The sequence below is a fragment of the Pan paniscus genome, chromosome 3 (genome assembly GCF_029289425.2).
Source record: "Pan paniscus chromosome 3, NHGRI_mPanPan1-v2.0_pri, whole genome shotgun sequence".
Taxonomy (NCBI): Eukaryota; Metazoa; Chordata; class Mammalia; order Primates; family Hominidae; genus Pan; species Pan paniscus.
Genome location: NC_073252.2, coordinates 61,139,130 through 61,149,678, shown reverse-complemented (window position 1 = coordinate 61,149,678; position 10,549 = coordinate 61,139,130).

Below are 10,549 nucleotides of genomic sequence, written 5' to 3'. Positions count from 1 at the left end.
TCGCTCAGCCCCACACTTCTCCACACTGACTCTCCTCCATCCGGCCCCACTGAGGTGTTAAAGGCACACCAGCAAGAGAAGATAAATTCCATGAGTCAGGCACTGAAACTATGTCCCTTACAAGCAGTAGGAGGAAAATTTGGGCCCATTCACGTGCATGTCCCCTTCTCACTCTCAGACTTAAAACAAATAAAGGCAGATACAGGGAAATTCTCAGATGTCCTGATAACTATATAGATGTCCTGCAAGGATTGATGCAGTCCTTTGATCTAACATGGACAGATACCATGTTGCTTCTTGATCAGACCTTAAGTCCTACTGAAAAAGAAGCAGCTTTAGCAGTAGCCCGGCAATTTGGGGATCTGTGGTACCTTAGCCATGTAAATGATTGAATGACCCTGGAGGAGAGGGAAAAATTCTCCACAGGGCAACAGGCAGTCCCCAGTGTATACCCTCATTGGGATACTGACTCAGATCATTGAGATTGGAGCTGCAGGCATTTGCAAACTTGCATTTCAGAAGTCTTGAGGAAGACTAGGACAAAGGCTATGAACTACTCAATGCTATCCACAATTACACAGGGAAAGGAGGAAAACACCTCGGCTTTTCTAGAAAGGCTAAGGAAGGCCCTAGGAAAGCACACCTCCTTAAGTCCAGATTCCGTAGAAGCCCAACTTATTTTAAAGGATAAATTTATCACCCAATCAGCTGCTGACATTAGGAGAAAACTGCAAAAGTCTACTTTAGGCCCAGAACAAATTTAGAGACATTATTAAACCTGGCAACCTCGGTGTTCTATAACAGGTACCGAGGGGAACAGGCTGAAAGTGAAAAGTGAGGTAAGAGAAAGGCTGCAGCCTTAGTCATGGACTTCAGACACGCAGACTTTGGTGGCTCAGAGGGAACCAAGAGAGGAGCAGACCAATTGCCTAGCAGGGCTTGTTATCAGTGTGGTTTGCAAGGACACTTTAAGAAAGATTGTCCAACAAAAAACAAACTGCCCCCTCGCCCCTGTCCAATATGCCAAGGAAATCACTGAAAGGTACACTGCCCCAAAGGATGAAGGTCCTCTGGACCAGAAGAACCCAACCAGATTATTCAGCAATAGGACTGAGGGTGCCTGGGGCAAGCGCCAGCTCATGCCATCACCCTCACAGAGCCCTGGGTAAGTTTGACCATTGAGGGCCAGGAAGTGGACTTCCTCCTGGGCACTGGCGTGGCCTTCTCAATTTTAATCCCCTGCCCCAGATGACTGTTCTCAAAGTCCGTTACTATCTGAGGAATCTTAGGACAGCCTGTAACCAGGTATTTCTCTTGCCTCCTCAGCTGCAATTGGGAGACTTTGCTCTTTTCACATGCCTTTTCTATTATGTCTGAAAGTCCCACACCTTTATTAGGGAGAGACATATTAGCCAAAGCTGGGGCCATTATCTACATGAATATGGGGAACAAATTACCCATTTGTTGTCCCCTACTTGAAGAAGAAATAAACTTTGAGCTGTGGGCCTTAGAAGGACAATTTGGAAGGGCAAAGAATATCCATCCAGTCCAAATCAAGCTAAAAGACACCACCACTTTTCCTTATCAAAGGAAATATCACTTAAGGCCTGAAGTTCTCAAAGCATTACAGGATATTGTTAGAAATTTAAAAGCTCAAGGTTTAGTAAAAAAATGTAGCAGTCTTTGAAACACCCCAATCCTAGGAATACAAAAACGAAATAGTGGAGACTAGGGCAAGATCTCAGGTTTCACCTATCTACCTTCAGGAAATTTTTTTCATCTGTGATAACACAGCCTATCGATGCCAAAATGGCACTCCAAAAGAACTATGCTATGTCTCATTTCTAGCACCTCCCATGTCCATATATACTGAACAAGAGTTACAAAGTCTCCTTATGCCCCAGTCTCGCCACACCCGAGCCCTTATTGTCCCTTTTACAGTAGGAGCAGGAATACTAGGCAGGCTTGGGACTGGAATTGGAGGCATAACCTCCTCCACCCAATTCTATTATAAATTATCACGAGAATTAAATGATGACATGGAATGAGTTGCCGACTCCCTAGTGACCCTACAAAGCCAGCTTAATTGTCTAGCTGTGGTAGTCCTTCAAAATCAGAGAGCCCTAGAGTTATTAACAACTGAAAGAGGAGGAACCTGCCTCTTCTTAGGAGAAGAATGTTGCTATTTCGTTAACCAGTCAGAAATCATTACTGAAAAGGTTAAAGAAATAAGAGAACAAATAGAAAGCAGACAAAAAGGAGCTTGAACACTCAGGGCCCTGGAATATGTTTAACAAATGTATACCTTGGCTCCTCCCCTTTCTAAGCCCTGTGACAGCCATCCTACTATTACTCGATTTCGGGCCTTGCATTTTTAACCTCCTTGTCAAATTTGTTTCCTCCAGGATCAAGGCCATCAAGCTACAAATGGACTTACAAATGGAACCTCAAATGAGCTCAACTCACGGCTTCTACTGAGGACCCCTGGATCCACCCGCTGGTCCCTCACTAGCCTAAAAGTTCCCCTCTGGAGGACACCACAACTGCAGGGCCCCTTCTTCACCCCTAACCAGCAGGAAGTAGCCAGAACGACTGCTGCCCAGTTCCCAACAGCAATTGGTGTGTCCTGTCTAGAGGGGGGACTGAGGAGATTCCAGCTGGGCTTCCTGGGTCAAGTAGGGGCTCAGAAAGCTGTGAAACTCACTCATTTCCTGTATCAGGACTTACTCTCATACTGGATGAATAATATTGAAGATATATGCTTAAAATATTCCTAACATCAGAATTTGTGCATGTGTTTTCTTCCCCCAAGAAAGCTATAAACAGCAAAACTTTTTCTGTAAGCTTCCCTGTGTCCTCACTCCCACTCTCCCTTCCCCCTCCCCTGAAACAAAAAGGAATGGTAAAAGCCAGTTTCTTTTTGTGACCAGCAGACCTTATCTATGCTCCCAGATCCAATTCCTTGTAAACACAATTTGTAAAATCCTGTGAGATTCTGTCTCCTTTGCCATGCGGCTGCAAGGTTATAAAGTAGATAAAACTTAAGTTAGAATTCCGGTTTTCCTTAAGACCTAAAACATGTTAATTACCTTTGTTTCTCACTCTGGTAACATCTTCCCGCCACATGTATTTCCCGCCTTAAAGAGTTTAAAAGGTGATAAAAAAATTGATCACTGGCTATCCCCTAGGGACAACTTCCACACTGTGGAAGCTTTGTACTGTCACTCTGCTCAATAAAGCCTAGGGCTTTTTTTTTTTCTCTTAGTCGGATCCGTGTCTCTCTCTCACAGGGGGCTGCCGCCACACCAAATTTTTGGCATGGCTAAGGCAAGAACTTTCGGTGTTACACAAATATCAGTACCATTTGTTTATACCAACAACATCCAAGGTGAGAGCTAAATCAAGAATGTACTACTATTTACAACAGCCACAAATAAAATACCCAGAAATACAGCTAACCAGGGAGGTGAGAAATCTCTACCCCAAACATTACAAAATGCTGTTGAAAAAATTAGAAACAACAGCAACAAAAAGAAATATATTTCATGCTCAATTATAGAAAGAATTAATATTGTTAAAGTGATCATACTGCCCACAGTAATTTACTGATTCAGTGCTATTTCTATCAAACTACCATGAACATTTTCAATGCAATTAGAAAAAAAACCCTAAAATTCCTATGAAACCAAAAATAGCCCAAAAGTCAAAACAGGTCTAAGAACAAAAACAAAGACAGGCATCAAAATACACAACTTCACACTATAATACAAGGCTACAATAACTGAAACAGCATGGTAATGGTACAAAAACAGACACATAGACCCATGGAACCAGTTAAAGAACCGGAAATAAAGCTTTACACCTACAGTCATCTGATTTAAGCAAAGTCAATAAGAACAAACATTGGGGAAACAACTCACTATTCAATAAATGGTGCTAAATAACTGGCTAGCCATATGCAGAAGATTGAAACTAGATATCTTCTTTTTACCATATGCAAAAACCAACTGAAGATGGGTTAAAGATGTAACTGTTTAACTAATATGGTTTGGCTGTGTCCTCACCCAAATCTCATCTTGAATTGTAGCTCCCATAATTTCCACATGTTGTGGGAAGGATCCAGCAGGAGGTAATTTAATCATAGGGGTGGGTCTTTCCCATGTTGTTTTTGTGACAGTAAATAAGTCTCATGAGATATAATTGTTCTATAAAGGAGAGTTTCCCTACACAAGCTATTTTACCTGCTGCTGTGTAAGATGTGACTTTGCTCCTCATTCACCTTCTGCCATAATTGTGAGGTCTCCCTTGTTATGTGAAACTGTGAGCCCATTAAACCTCTTTCCTTTATAAATTAACTAGCCTTGGGTATGTCTTTATTAACAGCATAAGAATAGACTAATACAGTAAATTGGTACTAGGTAGTGGCGTACTGCTGTAAAGATATCAGAAAATGTGGAAGCAACTTTGGAACTAGGTAACAGGCAGAGGTTGGAACAGTTTAGAGGACTCAGAAGAAAACAGAAAGATGTGTGAAAGTTTGAAACCTTCTAGAGACTTGTTGAATGCTTTGAACAAAATGCTGATAGTGATATCGACAATAAAGTCGAGGCAGAGGTGGTCTCAGATGGAGATAAGGAACTTGTTGGTAACTGGAGAAAAGGTGACTCTGCTGTGTTTTAGTGAAGACTGGTGGCATTTTCCTCCTGCCCTAGAGATTTGTGAAACTTTTAACATGAGAGAGCTGATTTAGAGCATCTGGTGGAAGAAATTTCTAAGCAGCAAAGCATTCAAGAGGTGGCTTGGGTACAGTCAAAAGCATTCCATTTTATGTATTTACAAAGATGTGGTTTGGAATTGGAACTTATGTTGAAAAGGGAAGCAGAGCATAAAAGTTTGGAAAATTCATAGCCTGACGATATGGTATAAAGGGAAAAAAAAACATTTTCTGAGGAGAAATTCAAGCTGGTGGCAGAAACTTGCATAAGTAATTAGAAACCAACTGCCAAGAAAATGGGGAAAATGTCTCCAGGGCATGTCAGAGGTCTTCCTGGCTGAAGCCCTTTCCATTACAGGCTGGGAGGCCTAGAAGGAAAAAATGGTTTTGTGGGCTAGGCCCAGCATCTTTCTGCTTTGTGCAGTCTCAGAACTCGGTCCCCTTTGTCTCAGCTGTGGCTAAAAGGAGCCAAGGTAGAGCTCAAGCCATGGCTTCAGTGGGGCAACCCCCAAGCCTTGGAAGATTGTCAGCTTTGATGTGGTGTTGAGCCTGTGGGTACGCAGAAGTCAATAATTGAGGCTTGGGAACCTCTGCCTAGATTTCAGAAGATGTAAAGAAATGGCTGGATGTTCAGGCAGAAGTTTGCTGCAGGGGTGAGACCCTCATGGAGAAACACTGCTAGCACAGTGTGAAAGGAAAATGTGTGTGGTGAGTGCCCCCAACACACCCACACACAGACTCCACCAGAGCACTACCTAGTGGAGTTGGGAGAAGTGGGCCACCATCCTCCAGACTGCAGTATGATACATCCAGAAACAGTTTAGACCATCCAACTGGAAAAGCCACAGATACTCAATGCCAGCCCATGAAAGCAGCCAATGGGAGGGCTGTACCCTGCAAAGCCACAGGGATTGAGCTGCCCAAGACCATGGGAGCCCACCTCTTACCTCAGTGTGACCTGTATTTGAGACAATGGAGTCAAAGAAGATCCTTTTGGCAATGACTGACCCCTGGATTTTATTGCCTTACCTGGATTTCAGACTTGCGTGGGGCCTGTAGGCCCTTTTTTTGGCCAATTTCTGCCATTTAGAAGGAGTGTATTTAACCAATGCCTGTTTCTTCATTGTATCTAGAAAGTAACTAACTTGCTTTTGATTTTTAGGCTCATAGCTAAAAAGACTTGCCTTACTTCAGATGAGACTTTGGACTATGGACTTTTGACTTAATGCTGAAATTAGTTAAGTCTTTGGGGAACTGATGAGAGTGCATGATTGGTTTTAAAATGTGGGGATCTGATATTTGGAAGATGCCAAGGGAAGAATGATATGATTTGGCTGTGTCCTCCCCCAAATTTCATCTTGAATTGTAGCTCTCATAATTCCCACATATTGTGGGAGGAACTTGGTGAGAGGTAATTGAATCATGGTAGTGCATCTTTCCCATGCTATTCCCGTAATAGTGAATAAGTCTCTTGAGATCTTATGGTTTTATAAAGGAGAGTTTCCCTACACAAGCTCTCTTGCCTGCCTCCATGTAATACATGACTTTACTTCTCACTTGCCTTTTGTCATGATTGTGAGGCTTCCCAAACCATGTGTAACTGTGAATCTATTAAACCTCTTTCCTTTATAAATTGCCCAGTCTCAGGTATGTCTTTTGTAAGAGCATGAGAAGAGGCTAGTACAGTATCCTAAAACTATAAATTCCTAGAATAAAATCAAGAGAATAGAACATAACTGAACTAAAAAGCCTTTGTCCAACAAAAGTAACTATCAACAGAATAAACAGATGACTTACAGAATGGGAGAATATAATTGTAAACTATGCACCTGAAAAAGGTATAAAATCAAAAATCTATAAGGAACTTAAACAAATTAACAAAACATACACAAATAACTCCATTAAAAAATGAGCCAGGGACATCAAGAAAGAATTCTCAAAAGAATATATACACAGGAATGTGTTCAAGATGGTCAGCTAGATGCAGTCAGGAAGTGCCACTGCCACCAGGGGAACACCAGGATTTTAATCATACCAACAGAATTTGAACAGATCTTTGGAGAGAAAATGCTGAATATGGATGGAGAAAAGAAGTAGTCACTGAGGCCGAAGAGGAAGAAGGCTGAGGACGCTCAATGGGGTGCCTGAATACTACAGCTGGTTCTCTGCCCTGAACAGTTTCTAGGGAAGTGTGAGTGAAAGGACTAGTAGATAGCTCCCTCTCACTGTAGACATCTGGAATCCTGGCTAGATGGGGCTCCATACCTTCAAGGACATGTGGACTGGCAGACGGGTCTCCCAGAGATTGCCCAGAGATGGAGCTGCAGACAAAAAGCCAGGGACGTTTGTGCATAGGTCATTTCTGGTGGAGCCCAACCATAAGTGCCCACATACCACGCAAATCTACCTCTAATAGGCTCTGGCCTTAGCTAACCAATGGGGAGTGAGGAGAACCTACTTTCAAATGGAACTGTGACACACATGTTCTGCAGGAATACTGGCCCACCAGACCCCTCAACCCAAGGGCCCCTATCTGGCTGCTCCATAGGAGTTTGTACACAGTATAGCCTCTGTTTTCCAGTTTGAGTGCTTTGCTCCATCTGAATGCATTCTGGCACCCTGGAAGCCCTTCACATTTTACCCCACCCAAAATCCAACCCCAAGGGACCAGACGATGGAGCCACAAACAGGATCTTAGTTCCCCAGGGCTGCAACCTGCAGCTTTGGAGTGCCCAGCTGGTGGCTATGCTCAGCACTTGAACAAGGAAGGAGACTACACTCTCTGCAATCTTGGAGAGCTGGGGCACACAAATGCATGGTCTTGTGTAGGTTCCTCCACAGGGTTGTTTCAGTGGGGGTGTGGCCTATTTTCCTACCAGACTTCTCCCTAAAGGAGCCCCAATAGACCTTTCTATATGCTCTAATATATTATCCAAAATTTTTCCTTTTCTCTACTTCTCTCTCAGGAAGGCCAATGAGTCAGAGATTTGGTCTTTTTAGATAATTGTATTTTCTCAGATGTTTTATTCATTTTTCTTAATTTTTTTATTTATTTTTCTGTGACTGGTTGATTTGAAGAACCAGTCTTCCAGACGGAGCAGGTCACCTACAGAGTGAATCCCATCAAGCTAGCAGCAGACATCTCAGAAGGAAGTTTATAAGCCAGAAGAGACTTAGGGCCTGTTTTTAGTGTCCTTAAAGAAAAGAAATTGCAACCAACAATTTTGTATCCTGCTGAGCTAAACTTACTAAGGGAAAGAGAAAAAAGAAGGCTTCTCTGGCAAGCAAATGCTAACAGAAGATATTTCTAGTGGATCAGCCACATAAGAAGTCCTTAAGGGCGTGCTACACATAGATTCAAAAGAATTACCCCTTCTACTACAAAAGCACACTTAAACACATAGTCCACAGGCACTATAAAGCAACCATGCAATCATGTCTGTATAACAACCAGCTAACCATACCATGACAAGATCAAAATCACAAATATCAATACTAACCTTGCAGCATATACAGGGACTCTCTTTGAATGTATACCGGCTAAATGTACCACTCAAAAGACATAGAGTATCTGATATGCCAGACACAAGAGTATGTTGTATACAATAGACCCATCTTACATGTAATTATATAATAGGCTTGAAATGAAAGGGTACAGTAATATCTATCCTGCAAACAAGAAATGAAAAAGAGAAGGAGTTACTATTATTATGTAAGACAGGCTTTAAGTGAATAAAAATTTAAAAAGAAAATAAATGATATGACCTAATAATAGAATATACAGTCCAACAAGCAGTTTTTATTATCCTAAATATATACTCATCCAACATTGGTGCAAACATCTTTATAAAACAAGTATTTCTTGGCCTATGAAAAGATTTAGACAGTCATACAATAATAGTGGCAGGAGTTGACACCACACTGACAGCATTAGACAGATTATTGAGGCAAAAATCTAACAAAGAAACTCTGGACTTAAGCTTGACGCTTGACCAATTGGACCTAACACTCTGCAGAACACTCCACCCTACGGCCATGAAATTTACATTCCACTCATTTTTATATGAAACATAGTCTAAGATCAACAACAACCTTTGTTATGAAGCAAGACTGAATACATTTACAATAATTGAAATCATACCAAACGCAAATCACAGGGGAGGTATAAAATGTCCTGCAAGGAAAAGGACACTATGTCATCTTCAAACAATGGAAAAATGCTATCCCTTAACAGAAAGGAGTGGACCTCTTTTGCAGATTCGGAGTTCAGGGGAGTCTAGAAACTGAAGATTTTAACTGCAATGAATTATTTCTCAAATGTCTTATAATTTCACTCTATCGAAACTGAGACCCTGAATCTGGTTAGTGATCAGACTAGACTGGGAATTCAGCTAGATCTGAGCTGGTCTTATTTTTAAAATTCAGTCCTGGACTTAAGATTCAGATTCATTTGGTGGTGGGGACCAGGTGCTTCTGCATGAAGTGAGAGTCTCTGTATATGCTGCAGTTAGGGAAGCAGGAGCTGAGGAGAGACAGAGTAATGTGATTTTAAGTTCAGCTCCCTATAAACACACACACCTGCAATGAAGAGTCCAGATGTCCCAATACCCAAAACGATACATGATTTCAAGATAATAACAGTTATGTTTTGATGTATTCACACAAGAAAGTGTCAAGGAGAGTTTTCTTGGCATAAATAGAATAATCAGTTTTGTCCTGTTGTCTGACCACCCACAACTAGACACAGCTTAATTAACCTTTACAGAGATGAGACTCCTACATAAGAAAAACTTAAAACAAAGGTGTTGCATTCAACTCCTTGCCTTCTGAGGATGCCCTACTCTGTAATGTCATAGCTTTCAATGAACTGTCTTCTCACTGCACTCTGTGACTGACCTTGAATTCCTTACTGTGTGGAATCCAAGAACCTTCTCTTGGTGTCTGAATCTAGACCCCTTTTTCTGGTAACACTTCCAAGGAGACTTTTCTGGCTTTCACCGTTTGCCTTAATTTGATGGTTATTGGTCCTCACTCTTCCATTATTTTCTCCCAAGCATTAACTCTGCAGAAAAAAAATTTGCCTCTATTGTGGTCATAATTTCTACTTTTCCCATATTGATAAATTTGTGATATATCCTAATAAGTAAAGCTTTCCCTTTCAAAATACTACCAGCATAATTTACCATTACTGAAAGTATGAAAAATTTAAATTATCACATTCCAGGGGCTATTTGTGTTCTCTGTACCAATAGTGATAGGATTCTCATTACAACTGGTAGTGTATGATCCAACTCTAAAATCTCATTTTGTTGTCTGTTCTTTTTTTCTGACCTCTCTTGGTGCATATTATCAAATGCTGGGTGCTTCCAAGAAGTAGACTCGAAGCTGAATATTTTCTGAGGGAGATAATTAGGGAGATTTCTTGAAAATAACATCTGTGAAAAAGTAGGAAGCAAGATTGGACAGTGGAACAAAATAGTACATAATTCAGTGCAATAGTTTGAATGTTTGAGTGCCCCCAAAATTAATATGTTAAAATTCTTATAACCAAAATGATTGTATTAGCAGACAGAACCTTTTAGGAGGTGTTTAGGTCATGAAGGCAGAGTCCTCATTAATAGAATTAATTCTTTTGAAAAATATGCTCACAATAACTCATTCATCTATTTTCCCCATTAAGACATGGTGACGGGTTGCCATCTTGGAGGAATGCCCAATACCAGCATCTTGATGGTGAATCTTTCAGCCTCAAGAACTGTGACAAATAAATGTTTGTTGTCTGTAAGCTAGCCAATGTATGGTATTTTTCTATACAGCACCCTGAGCATGCTAAGA